The following is a 7,009-nucleotide window of genomic DNA, read 5'->3' as shown; positions in this document are numbered from 1 at the left end:
GTATACCTATAGAACTGACTGTAGATACGGGTAGATATAGTATACCTATAGAACTGACTATAGAGACGGGGTGATATAGTATATCTATATAACTGACTGTAGAGACGGGGAGATATGGTATACCTATAGAACTGACTATAGAGACGGGGTGATATAGAAGTATACCTATAGAACTGACGATAGAGACGGGGAGATATAGTATACCTATAGAACTGACTATAGAGACGGAGATATATAGTATACATATAGAACTAACTATAGATACGGGGAGATATAGTATAGCTATAGAACTGACTTTAGAGACGGGGAGATATAGAATACCTATAGAACTGACTATAGAGACGGGTAGATATAGTATACCTATACAACTGACTATAGAGAATAGAACTGACTATAGAGACGGGGAGGTATAGCATAACTATAGAACTGACTTTAGAGACGGGGAGATATAGTATACCTATATAACTGACTATAGAGACGGAGAGATATAGTATACATATAGATCTGGCTATAGAGACGGGGAGATATAGAAGTAAACCTATAGAACTGACTGTAGATACGGGTAGATATAGTATACCTATAGAACTAACTATAGAGACGGGGAGATATAGTATACCTATAGAACTAACTATAGAGACGGGGAGATATAGTATACCTATAGAACTGACTGTAGATACGGGTAGATATAGTATACCTATAGAACTAACTATAGAGACGGGGAGATATAGTATACCCATATAACTGACTGTAGAGACGGTATATATAGAAGTATACCTATATAACTGACTATAGAGACGGGGAGATATAGTATACCTATAGAACTGACTGTAGATACGGGTAGATATAGTATACCTATAGAACTGACTATAGAGACGGGGAGATATTGTATACCTATACAACTGACTGTAGAGACGGGGAAATATGGTATACCTATAAAACTGACTATAGAGACGGGGAGATATAGTATACCTATAGAACTGACTATAGAGACGGGGAGATATAGTATACCTATAAAACTGACTAGAGACGGGTTGATATAGTATACCTATAGAACTGACTATAGAGACGGGGAGATATAGTATACCTATAGAACTGACTGTAGAGACGGGGAGATATGGTATACCTATAGAACTGACTATAGAGACGGGTAGATATAGTATACCTATAGAACTGGCTATAGAGACGGGGGGATATAGTATACCTATAGAACTGACTGTAGAGACGGGGAGATATAGTATAACTATAGAACTGACTATAGAGACGGGGAGATATGGTATACCTATAGAACTGACTATAGAGACGGGGAGATTTAGTATACCTATAGAACTGACTATAGAGACGGGGAGATATAGTTTACCTATAGAACTAGCTATAGAGACGGAGAGATATAGTATACCTATAGATCTGGCTATAAAGACGGGGAGATATAGAAGTATACCTATAGAACTGACTGTAGTGACGGGGAGATATAGTATACCTATACAACTGACTANGGGAGATATTGTATACCTATAGAACTGACTGTAGAGACGGGGAGGTATGGTATACCTATAGGACTTACTATAGAGACGGGGGATATAGTATACCTATAGAACTGACTATAGAGACGGGTAGATATAGTATACCTATAGAACTGACTATAGAGACGGGGAGATATGGTATACCTATAGGACTTACTATAGAGACGGGGATATAGTATACCTATAGAACTGACTATAGAGACGGGTAGATATAGTATACCTATAGAACTGACTATAGAGACGGGTAGATATAGTATACCTATAGAACTGACTGTAGAGACGGGTTGATATAGTATACCTATAGAACTGACTGTAGAGACGGGTTGATATAGTATACCTATAGAACTGACTGTAGAGACGGGGGGATATAGTATACCTATAGAACTGACTATAGAGACGGGTAGATATAGTATACCTTTAGAACTGACTATGGAGACGCGTAGATATAGTATACCTATAGAACTGACTATAGAGACGGGGAGATATGGTATACCTATAGGACTTACTATAGAGACGGGGGCTATAGGATACCTATAGAACTGACTATAGAGACGGGTAGATATAGGATACCTATAGAACTGACTATAGAGACGGGTAGATATAGGATACCTATAGAACTGACTATAGAGACGGGTGGATATAGTATACCTATTGAACTGACTGTAGAGACGTGGAGATATAGTATTTCTATAGAACTGACTATAGAGACGGGGAGATATTCTATACCTATAGAACTGACTGTAGAGACGGGTAGATATAGTTTACCTATAGAACTGACTATAGAGACGGGGGGATATAGTATACCTATTGAACTGACTGTAGAGACGTGGAGATATAGTATACCTATAGAACTGACTATAGAGACGGGGAGATATGGTATACCTATAGAACTGACTGAAGAGACGGGATATATAGAATTATACCTATAGAACGGAAAGCTAATATTTTAAACGACTATTTTATGTCTATCTCTACTATAGACGACTCAGGTGTACCTTTACCACAAGTTGATATGAGAACCCAAAGTCGTATAGATAATATATTTTTTACACAAGCTGATATTGTTGACATCCTTAAGTCTCTAAAATTAGGTAAAGCTTTTGGATATGATAAAATTAGTCACCAAATTCTTAAAAACACAGCTCTTTATGTTTCATTTCCGCTATTTCTTATATTCAGAAAGTCTCTTGATCGAGGAATTTATCCCAATTCCTGGAAAAAAGCTTTAGTCAAGCCCATTTTTAAGAAAGGTGATAAACAATGCCCCAGTAATTATAGACCAATAGCTTTATTAAGCACTGTAGGGAAAGTTTTTGAAAAAGTTAATACAAAATTTCTGCATAATTATTTATTAGAAAATTCATTGTTATATAAATACCAATCTGGATTTCAGCCATTTCACTATACAGTGCATCAACTAATTGAAATTAATCATAATGTATGTATAACTCTAGAAAACGGTCATTATACCTGTCTTGTTTTTTGCGACATTTCCAAAGCTTTGGATCGGGTTTGGCAAGCAGGTCTTGTACACAAATTAAAAAGCTATGGAATTAATGGAAATCTTTTAGACTGGCTATCCGAATCAGAATCGCCATCACCAAGTCTTTATCCACAATGTTACTTCTCATACTAAAACAACTAATGCTGGTGTACCCCAGGGTTCTGTCTTATGTCCGGTTTTTTTCCTGTTGTATATCAACGATATAACTGATAACTTTGACAGCCCTTCCCGTCTTTTTGCTGATGATACTTCCCTATCCGTCTCTTCTCCTTCCGCAATTGAACTTGAAACTACTACTAACCGAGATCTTGAAAAAAATCATAACTGGGCAGAAAATTGGCTTGTTAAATTTAGTCCTAATAAAACTGAAGTACTACTAATTTCAAATACCAATGCTGAGCTTGATGTCTATCTTATTTATAATAATGTTAATATTGATTTTATTGAACATCATAAACATCTAGGCATTTTCCTAGATGCTAACTGTAAATGGACTCATCATATTGATAACATTTGTAAAACTGCAGTTAGAAGCGGGGCGTATTGTCACCGGTCTGCCATCTTTTGCTAGTAGAGCGTCTCTTTGTATCGAAACTGGTTGGGAAGTCTAGTCTCAACGTCGCACCCGCCGCAAACTTCAACTTTTCTACAAAATTCACAACAATATGACTCCCTCTTACCTAACTGACCTTCTCCCGCCACTAGTAGCTACTTTAAATTCTTATTATTTGAGAAACTCTGAGAACTATTCCATTCCTAATTTCCGTTTACAATCTTCATTTAACTCGTTCATACCTTCTATTTTAAGATTATGGAATGAGCTTGACACTTATATTAAAACTGCACATTCTTTTAAGAGCTTCACAAACTGCCTCAAAAAACAAAACGAAACATTAAAAGTGCCTGTTTTTTTTATTTAGCCGGTGACCGTAAGTTAAATACTTTACTAACCAAACTCCGTCATAAATGCAGCCCTTTAAATGATGATCTCTTTAATGTTAACCTAATCACCTCTTCTATTTGTGCATGTGGATACCCTAATGAAAATGCTCATCATTTCAAATGTTTAGAAATCTTCATGAATACTTACCTCTAAGCTTAGAGAAATTATTGTATGGCCATGAAGATTATTCGAGTGACGATTTTTTTTTTTTTTATATATGTATGTATCGAGTACTCGCAGGTTTTAATATGGTCACGTTCTTTTGTCTCCTCTTCAACAGTCCTCATTATCTTTCATGTTCATTTCTTAGCTTGACGGGACGGGGAGATATAGAAGTACAAATGTATACGTATAGAACAAAGATTTTGTTAAAGCATGTCACTCCACTGATGTGGAAGATAAATACATGTCGTTTTGGCCTGGTGTAAATTTCGAAATCAAAGAGTACTTTATATAAAAAAAACATTCTTGAAAAAGTTCTATTTCAAGGCTACCCAGTTAGTGTGCACAATACTGAGAACGTTATATAACCTATCTGTATGTAACGATACTAAAGTTCCATCTTTAGTTAAACTGGTTAGGCTGTCTTTTGTCTATAAGTCGTAGAATCGTGTTCTCGTCCTTTAAAATATTCCATTGTTCTTGTCATGTTTTGTTAAAGTTACTGTGCGGTGTACCGTTCGATAAGCATTAATCAGTGTTTTTAAATCGTTTTGGGGATTATAAACAACCAGAACAGTGAAGTGATTGTCGAGTAACTTGCGCAAAAACCCCAACAAAATCCACAATAAAAATGAGGATAGTGTATAAGGAAATTTATTTTTGAAGCTAACAAATTACGAGTCTCCTTAAGACTAACTACCTCTGACACATCAGTGTAAATTGTTACTGTTTATGAGAATAATTCTCCAGTTGGCATTTTGTACCATGGACTGAGGGACCCGAAGTTTAATAAAAAAAAAAACAATGGACTTGGCGTTTTTGTTATTTCTTGTCATACAGTGGAGAGAAGACTTCACGATACCGCTATATTGTCACCTTCTAAATTCACTTAAATTCGCTCGTGCTAGTGCGACAAATTCTAGGATTTGGCGTTTTTGTTATTTCTTGTCATAAATACAGTGGAGAGGATACATCACTTTACCGCTATATTGTCACCTTCTAAAACAGTGGATTGTCACCACCGGCGGACTTTGTTGGTTGACTTAGAAACTTGGAATAGGGAATCGGTATACTGTCTTGTGACTGCCATTTCTTTGATTGAGATATGAAATTATTTAAAATCTGTCTTAACCAAGCTTCTAAAGATTTTTGTATCATATTATCTCTATACTATATTATGTGTATGTTAATATAGTGCTTTTGATTTACACCACCGTAGGCACATAAGAGTGTTCACAACTGTATCAACCAGTTAAATTATTGGTAACATGCACTAAATTATCAAATTATTACGAAATTTTGCACTAAGGTTTCTTTTATTTCTTTTATACAAATATGATCGAAACCCACTCGAATCAACTCATAGAAAACACCCCCTACTTTTGGCAATTATAACCAATCAAAACTGCGCTAACAAAAGCGCACAGGTCATCTATCACGGCCTAGTAAATATACAGCAAAATATTTTTGACACAGAATTCGCCTAAAGTAGGATCGAAATTCATTAGAACCTGACCAATCGAACACAAAACCCCTACTTGTGACACTTTGGCTTCACAATACATCCAGTAAAAACATATTTAATGAAATTTTAACTACAAACCCGTCAACCCCGACCCCCACACCTAATTTATACTAATACTCACAAACATAATTATAAAATGTCAGAACAGTTACAGACGAAAGCCAAGGACACGTTTTATAATAACGAGAACATTTGTATCGAAGGAAAGTTTTCCATAGTGTGCAGGAACTGGATTCGGTTTCAAGAACGGACACCAAAAATCAAGGTTAATTAGCACTTGCATGACACTAACCACTAACCAATAACATCCAGTCCGGCGGAGGGGACTACAATGTATAAACGGTGTCCCGCGTGGGAGGGTCCAACCTGCACGTAAAAGATCCCTCTGTGCATTGTCGAAAGAGTAGGCGCGTTAACGCCGACACAGAGGATAGGGTGGGGTTAGATAAAAATGTTTAAGACGATTCGACGGACTTCCAAAATATAGAACCAAAACAAAACACAAATAGAGTAGTCTAGGGTTATAGGACAGCCTGGATATGGTAGACACGTCACCCTCCTACACCAACGCCATATAATACATCCAGACACGATACGGCCAGCGACCCCCCATCCTTTAATATAATAATAAAAAAAGTAATATATATATATTATTGGCTCAGTAACTTATACATCCCTCCCTTAAGGCCCTTTTAGCTACCCGCTTCCTATCTGCCAATTTTTACTTTTTTTGATTGCTAAAATATTTATCTAACTTTTTCTTTTTTTCTTTCTAATATATATAAGCATTCACCATAGAATTAAAGGTAAAAACCCGCAAACACCAAATTTCATCAAAATATAAGGTAATGATATAGTATTGGTGACTCCTCCCCACCCCCTGAGGGAAGGCAACTTCCCTCACGCCGACAGAACACCGACTTCCGTCAGTGAGATGAAACCCGCATGGGCGGAATCATGTAGGCGAAAAACCCGTCAACCAAACAACCAACCATTGGTAACATGCACGTGTTAACACTATATTCTACATATTGGTTTCACTTAAACTTGTTTGCCGTAATATATATCTTCATAACTAATTAAACCTGTTCCCTGTATACGACATGGTGTTATTGAAAATTGAAAAATTCTTAAGTTTGAAACGAATCATTTTATTTTACAATTAATCTGGTAGGAGACACAAAAAACAGACAATTATTCATAGAAATTATATTTCATAATACATAGTCGTGGAAAATATCTGAAGACGTGTCTTCATGCGACAGGTGAGCTATTTGTGGTTTTATGGTAGGATTACAGAAATAACCCCGACGCCATTAACCGTATAAATATCACTATTAAACTGTACTATACTA

This window comes from Mizuhopecten yessoensis, unplaced genomic scaffold (assembly GCF_002113885.1).
Source record: "Mizuhopecten yessoensis strain PY_sf001 unplaced genomic scaffold, ASM211388v2 scaffold716333, whole genome shotgun sequence".
Taxonomy (NCBI): Eukaryota; Metazoa; Mollusca; class Bivalvia; order Pectinida; family Pectinidae; genus Mizuhopecten; species Mizuhopecten yessoensis.
This window is presented reverse-complemented; position numbering follows the sequence as displayed.